We start from the raw sequence: 7,612 nt of genomic DNA, 5'->3' as shown, positions 1-7,612 counted from the left end.
GAGAAGGTCTGATGCGGACACATCATGATGATCGCAAAAACATTACTAAAGCATAGAGAGTCTGTTTGGTACAATAAACAAACCAAATACAGTTTAGTCGACTGGACTGGGGCGAGAGGGAGTTTAACAGTATATCAGATAGTTAGACCAGATATGACAAAGTTTCTTAATGATCTGACGTCCACTAGACTCAACAATCAAGTCCCTGTCTGGTGATCCTGGTAATTATTTACAGCCAGTCCAAATCATTTACGCAGAGAATCACTTTTTTTTTTGTTTTAAAATCTCAATCACATATATGTACGTTTCCCATCTAATTCCAGATGAAGTTTAATGGTCACATGTACTGCAAAGTTCTCTATCATGTTGAATCGGTGTGTAGAAATTCAATATGTAGATGTGGGATTTATCACAGGAGACAGGATATTTGAAAATGCATTTGAAATGCATTATGTTTATGTAAAATCTCCCTTTAACTTTATATTTAATAACTGAATAAACACACAAAGTTTATGTGCAAGTCTGCACTCATTTTAATTAAACTAATTAATTTAATTTGACTCAACTTGACAGAAAAGGTTGCATTCAGTGTGACCCTTGTGTAACAGAATGAGATGGAAAATTAACATGTAATTAAAATAATTAAAGTCGCTTTTTTAGGCAAGTTATTTTTGAGTGTATTTGTCAGAACCCCCGACAGAAGCAGGAAGCTGACACCCTCGTGCTCTCAAATTTGAGATTTTTTAACGACAATAAATAAACCAAGTAAAATTTGGATATGAGGTGTGTTTGTCAGCGGCATCAGTAGTGTAAGTGTGGATGTGTGTGTGTGTGTGTGAGGTGTGAAGACAAAACCAAAAGCCAATCAAAAAGAAAAAGCAGGTTGCAGGTGCAGCGGAGTAGAGATGGCGTTATTCTGAACACTGAGGCTCGTCCGTCCTACAGGAGAAGAGAACTGGGCTCAGGTGCATCAGGCAGCGTAAGTGAAATCACATCAGCAGACTGGGCAGGAGGCGCTGCAGGCACTGGATTTATTTCAGAAGAGTCAAGAAAGCTGCAAAGGCAGAAGCAATGCAATGATTTAAACACTGTGTCGTATGTGGTGAGCATGCTTTCACATTCCTTGTTTTAACGACTGATTTGCCCTCAGATGAAAAGGAAAGTCTCATTTTTGTTTCACAAATCGATGAGGTACAATTAAAGCTTTCTTTATTTAAGCTGATGCTTCACGCGGATGAGCCACTCACGTAAACACTTTCCCGCTTGCCATTATTCACTGTCACTCCAGGAGATTACACCGCTTCGCTGCGGCTGACTTGATGGGTTGACAGCTATTACATTTAACACCATACAGATTACAGGAGACACTCGCCTTCTGTCATCGTCAACGTGCACTTATTGAGGAAAGAAAATCAAAGATCGGAGATTGAGGAGGGCCTGTGCCGGAAAATCACCTTGTTAAGCTCTCTGATTATGTGCATTTACAATGTGATTGGTCTCACGGATGACGACAGAGCTCCAGGAGCTGCGGGGCTGAGGAGAGAGGTAGCCAGGCCTGGCTGATTGCCTTATTCATGTGATATCGATAGTAATCCTCTCCAGGATTTTCAAAGGCGGAAGGATTTGATAAGGTGTCTTTTGACAATCCTTCATTTTGTCAAGGACGTAAGACATTGTACTGTGGGCACTAAAGACATCATATTATCCCCATAAGTGTGTGTGTGTGTGTGTGTGTGTGTGTGTGTGAGAGAGAGAGAGAGTGTGGATGTATTTTAGCAGCTACACTGATTTAAGAGTCAACTGAGCACCCATCCCTTTTCTTGCATCATCCCTCTTCACACCTTGTTTCACAGTCTCAGCTCACTCACACCTGGGAACTGAAAAAAATAAAAAAAAGATAAAAACACCACCACCACGATCACCATCCTCATTTTCATCTCCTGTCCACTGAGCAGCTTCACTGCAGCAGTCCAGTGCCTTGCTTCAGAGCACATGGTCAACTCGAAATGGAAGCAAACAACACAATCTAGTAAAAAAAGCAAAAAAAAAAAACCCACCAACAACCTTAAAATGTAACATTGTGCGATCTCAAGAAAAGCTTCAAAACACAGTAAAAACAGATGAATGATGGCTGATTTTCTTTTAGTTGAAATCTGAGAAGAACAGAGTTACTTTTGTTAGTAACACATGATTTTTCTTCCTCGTCAAACATATACATTGAAAACTGTACATACCACCACCACCAAATGTACATATGCAAAACGTTTTATCACAAGAGGCAAAAGTCTGAAAGCCCCCATAGTTTCAGCTGGGGGATGATATGAGAGTGTGAGTTTATTTCAAAAGCTCTTTCAGCTTTCAGTGTAATAACAAATAAACTCTGTTAAGAAATGAAACACTCTTACATCTATTTTTCTTCTGATAAAAAAACACAATAGATTACTTAAAACTCACCAAAACTGTCTTATTTGGTTTTTCCACACCTCTGGTTTGGTGGAAATAAAGCTCCCGTAAGTAAAATGGGTAAATATCACAACTCTTTCCCCCGCTGCTGATGCCTGACACCCTCTCGCTTCTCTTCCATGAACGCCTGTCATGTAAACCACCTCCGTATTACGTCCCCCTAGCTTTAAACCTACCTCGGTTGCTCTCTGATGGTGTGTCCAGTCCTGGTTTGGTGTCCAGCCGTGGTTCACTCTCAAACTCGAGTGCAACCGGCTCTACGGCTAACTGAACCATGAGGTTATCAGCCGACAGTACCAAACACAGCCTAGGAAACTAGCAGAGAGCAGAAGTAGGCCCATGTTTTTTTGGGCTACTTTTGAAGACTGATAGATGAGAGTGTTTTGGTGTGATTGTGACTGAGAAATGATAGGTTGAAAGCAAAAAAGTTGCCTATTGCCAGTTTAATTTTGAAGAAAGCCTGTTTTAGCATTGAAATTCATGTTTCCCCCCTCACTGATTACATCATCTACAGTGGTATTCCTTTACATGGTTTCTTTTTCGATACTTTTATACTTGATTTACTTATTTTCCTTTAACAGTTCTCCAGCCTGGCCGTTTATTCACTGACATCTCTAACTAACAGCTACTCTAACCCATCAGACCTGTTATGCCTTCGCAAAGTGTTTTTTTTTTTTCCTCCGCGGTGATTACGATCTGAACAAACAAAGGTCAGGTCATGAATGATTTTTTACCTTTTACAGTCTATGTTGAGTCACACATCTGGAAAAAAAGAAAAAGAAAAACGAAAAAAAAAAAAAAAAATCTACTGTCTACTGTTGTTTGGCACTTGTGTGCGGCTCATCTGTGATGACCTGAGGTAAATTACCCACGTTGGAGAGGAAAAAGGCAATTGAAGCTTTTGGAGCATCCTCAACCCATTGATTACTGAATCAATAGGGAACACAATGAATAAAAATCATCAGCTTAGACCTCGAGAACCAGACGCTCAAAGCTACTGACAGAAACAGAAGTGTAATGGATGAAAGGGGAAAAGACAAGGAACCTGCTAAAATATGTTATTAGAATATTATTAGTAGTAATGCTGATATTCAGTTATAACTGAATAATGTTTTGTGTTTAGGTCTGTAGGCTTGAATCATATTTAACATTTTTTTCAGACTCACTTGAATTAATTGTCACATATGTGTAAGTATCCGATTAGTAAGAAAAGTTGATTATTTAGTCTCATACAGACGGCAGCCATCCCCAAGGCATCTACTCATCTACTTTCTTACAAATGTGTATAACAAATTTAATCTACTGTACATTGGTTATACATAAACATCATTTCTGTGATTTCTGATGGGCTGAGTCAATTTACAGAAAACTGCAGCTGTTTTGTTCTCTGACTGGCCTTTTTGTTTCAACAGAGCAAACTGTAAACAAAAAAAATAGAAAGAAAACTCTTTGTGAAAAACTTTATAATTGGGTTGCTGTAGACAGCTTGTAGACTCCGAATAATGACAAGACTGGAGCTTCATCACTGTAGAGTGAAAACCAATTCATTTATCAACAGGCGTGTCCACTGTAACTACACCAGTCCTTTACGGGAGAATGAGCTTTGTGCAGCACATGTAGCAGGAACAAATCGCGTTGTCGTCCGTGAGCCTTCATTTCCTGTTATCTTTCTCTGCTGAACTGTTATTCACTGAAAGGTGTACATAACAAAGTTTGAAGTGCACTAAAACCTCTTTTTGATAAACGTCTTTGGTCAGCAGGCGAGCAATGACGCTGTTTAAAAAAGTATTTTAAGGCTGCACTGAGAACAGGAAGCTGCCTACATCTGGCACTCTGATTCAGCCCCAATTAATCCAATTATATGACGCTTCATCTCCACTCTGATCAGACCTGACTCTGATTCACTCTCATAATTGAAACACTACAGACACTTTGAGATTCATATTGTAATTCTTTGAATAGGCCTATAATTACGACTTCTTATCACATGTTCCTCTGTCATTATATTTGTTATTAAGGGATGCTTTTGAGAGGGTTTTTTTGTAATTGGAACGTGTCAGGAAAAAAAAGGAACACTGGCAGAATGAAACACTTTTCATCCAGTTGTCATGTTAATTTTAGTCACAGATGTGTCATGGATGAATGTGGCATGTGGAGTAGGTCTGCTGATCTAAAGCTACATTGCTGTGTGACGAAAGTAAAGGTCAATGAACTCTGTGGGAGTTGATCGACGTAGTTTGATTAATGACTGTTTTGCTGGTTGTGGTTTGATCACAGCGTGCGCTATTCTGTGTGTTTGTGTTACGACAGGCCTCTTGAAATGCAAGTGACGTTACACATGTGTTCAAAGACATGACTCCAGCTAACACTGACTCAGAAAGGAACAGGCTGTCCTCATCAGAAAAACAACTTCAAAGACGCTTATTATGACCCGTATTTATGTATCTTGTTCGGTGGTGACACTTAGTGGCTGAAGTAATTATTACATCTGCAAAGGAGGCAGTGAGGAGAAGAAGAGAAGCATGTGACTTTCATTCAGGAGACAGTTTTCCCCCTCAGTCTGAAACACTCCTGTCTCTTTAAGCCACACGATTATGCAATCAGTGACATGGTGACATAGTGTGAGGTCATGAAGTCACAGAATTGAAGGCCAGACTACTGGGGTGTTTCAGGAGCAGTGTTTTCCGTGGGCAAGGGGAGCTCCTGTTGGCGTGGACTAGGATCTTGTTAACTTTCAACAGCTTGAACCTAAAAAACACTGAAGGAAAGTTAAAAAAAACATCAAGTTATGTTGTGTATGTTATGTAAATTATATACTTAACATAGGTATGTTTGTAACTCAAGTGACAGAAGTACCTGTTTTTTTTTTAACCCAAACCATGATGGCTTCCAGAAAAATATCAGCCATAAAACTGAATTTATATTTCACTCTTCTATAGATTTTTGGACAATGAAGTCAGTAACTGCAAAATAATAAAATATCTCAAAAAAATATATATATTTTCTAATGTATCAGTCTATTGATACTTTATTTAAGGCTGACTCCAGAGGCTCGGATCAGTCAATACAAGGTTTGTCTGTCTCTCAGTAGCGGCTGTCAGTGGTCAGTCATCACAGATTCATGCTGTCCAGTGAAGCATTGTTTGAACTCACACAACACTGTTTCTGTGGAGAAGTTTCCAAACATAAAAAAAGTCGAGTATGTCAGCCTTAATGCAAAATGCGCAGGAGTCTCTCTCCTGATGTTGCCGGCCTTCGGTCTTCTCTGACGCACCTGCCGATCTTAAGGTGTGCGAAAGCTGTACTCTGAGATATTTTTCTAAAATGATGCAAAAGCTCACAGAGAATATTTGACCTTGATGGAAGAGTGCAGCCATGAGAATCATTTAATGAAAAGATGGAGCAAGGTGTAACAGAATCTGTTTGAAATGTCAAACAAGGGAAACAAATAATAAAGACTTGTATGTTAAATGGTTAAATATTACACTAAATATGATACTGCATCCAAACGAAGTCTAATTGAATGCAGAGCTGTGGAGTAATAACATCAGTGAATGTGAATTGTATTTTTCAGGGTCATTTTTGGCTTTGATTTACACAAAACTAAATACAATGCCAACTCTGTGTCTGTGTCTGACGAGCTGTGTGTTGCCGAGGTATATGTCCTGACTCTGTGCGTAGTGGATCTGTTTCCTCATGGCCACCCATCGGCAGCAACAACAGTCAGCGACATCAGAAGGCGGCATGTCTCGTTTTACGCTTGCAGAGACACACAGAGTAGAAGACTGATAGAGATAAATCTCTGTGTACTACTGGGCCCGAGCAGAGGCAATCAGTCATGGTTGAACTCTGCTATGACTTCAATTTCAGTGAGAGGAAACTCACCCTGCTATCTCATTTGATTGCACAATAGAGAGGCCCGTTGCCCAGACTCTGTTCATTTCAGTCTGGTCGGATGGAGAAACGTAACAATTTTGGGATTTTTTTTTTATTTCAATGTCGGTTTCACAAAAAAAATACACACATGCAGCACTACGTATAAGAACAAACAGCCAAACATGCATCTACACATGCAGGTAATTTTACTTTATTTCACAAATAGATGCAAACAGATCTTACTAAGACTTAGAGGGTTAGAGAGGTTTTCTTATATTTCATATTTTAACATGTTTAAGTCTGCAGCAACATTCAGTCGGATGTGTACAGAACTTGAATTTGAGAAACCTTCAGTTCCATTTCAGTGAAATGTTAAACTTATATCATTCTTATTAAGGCACTTCAAGAGGAGCCAACAGTTTATCCCCTACGTAAATGTACCGGCTATAAAAGAATTGAAGGTAACCAGGGAACCGAGCGAGGAGAGCAACCTGACGAAAGTCTTTGCATAATGAACACGAGTCAAGTTCGTGTTCTGAATCCTTGCGATCAAACCACATGAATCATACTTAAAAATCATAAAGTTGCCCGTCGTTCTTCGAGGACACATTTTCTTGTTTCTTTTCTGCAAACTCTTCTTTCTGCAAAGTCTTCGGCTTAGACTTTCAACAATGGGTCAACTGAATGTACTGCCTTCCACACACGCTCAGTCACACAGCATGTTTCCAAAAGTCACATGGACCTGAAACCATGGCAACTCTGTCAACTGACATTCGTCGATATCAATCTTCATCTATTGTCTGAGCCGCTCTGTTGATTTACCTCTGACTCATTCATCTGATTCCTCCCGAATAGTAAATCAGTAACAAGGTAATGTGATAATGTGACGAACCGTGACTCAGATTTGTATGAAATATTAATCTCTTTTGTTGTTGATGTTTTTGTTATGTCACATCTGCATTTACATGTTTGAGATTTGGTCATGACCCAGTTATTAAATCTGAATTCATCACTTCTTATTCTCAGGATCATTGTTGAAAAAATGTCAACATCTCCCTGGAAAAGATTTATATAAGAGTCCTGTGCCGTGTAAACAACTTCTAAGATTCGGTGCCTTATTAAAAAAAAATAAAAGAAACGCACACATACATGCAGGATTTTTCCATTCCCTGCCTGGTGGTTAACAAGTAGATCAGATCAGGTTTGATCTTTTCGAATGCATATCTTCATTTATCGCTCCCCTTATTAGCGAGATACGTGACCAGTGGACCAG

Source organism: Sparus aurata, chromosome 15 (genome assembly GCF_900880675.1).
Source record: "Sparus aurata chromosome 15, fSpaAur1.1, whole genome shotgun sequence".
Taxonomy (NCBI): Eukaryota; Metazoa; Chordata; class Actinopteri; order Spariformes; family Sparidae; genus Sparus; species Sparus aurata.
The sequence above is the reverse complement of the archived record's forward strand: the minus strand, read 5'-3'. Positions refer to the sequence as shown.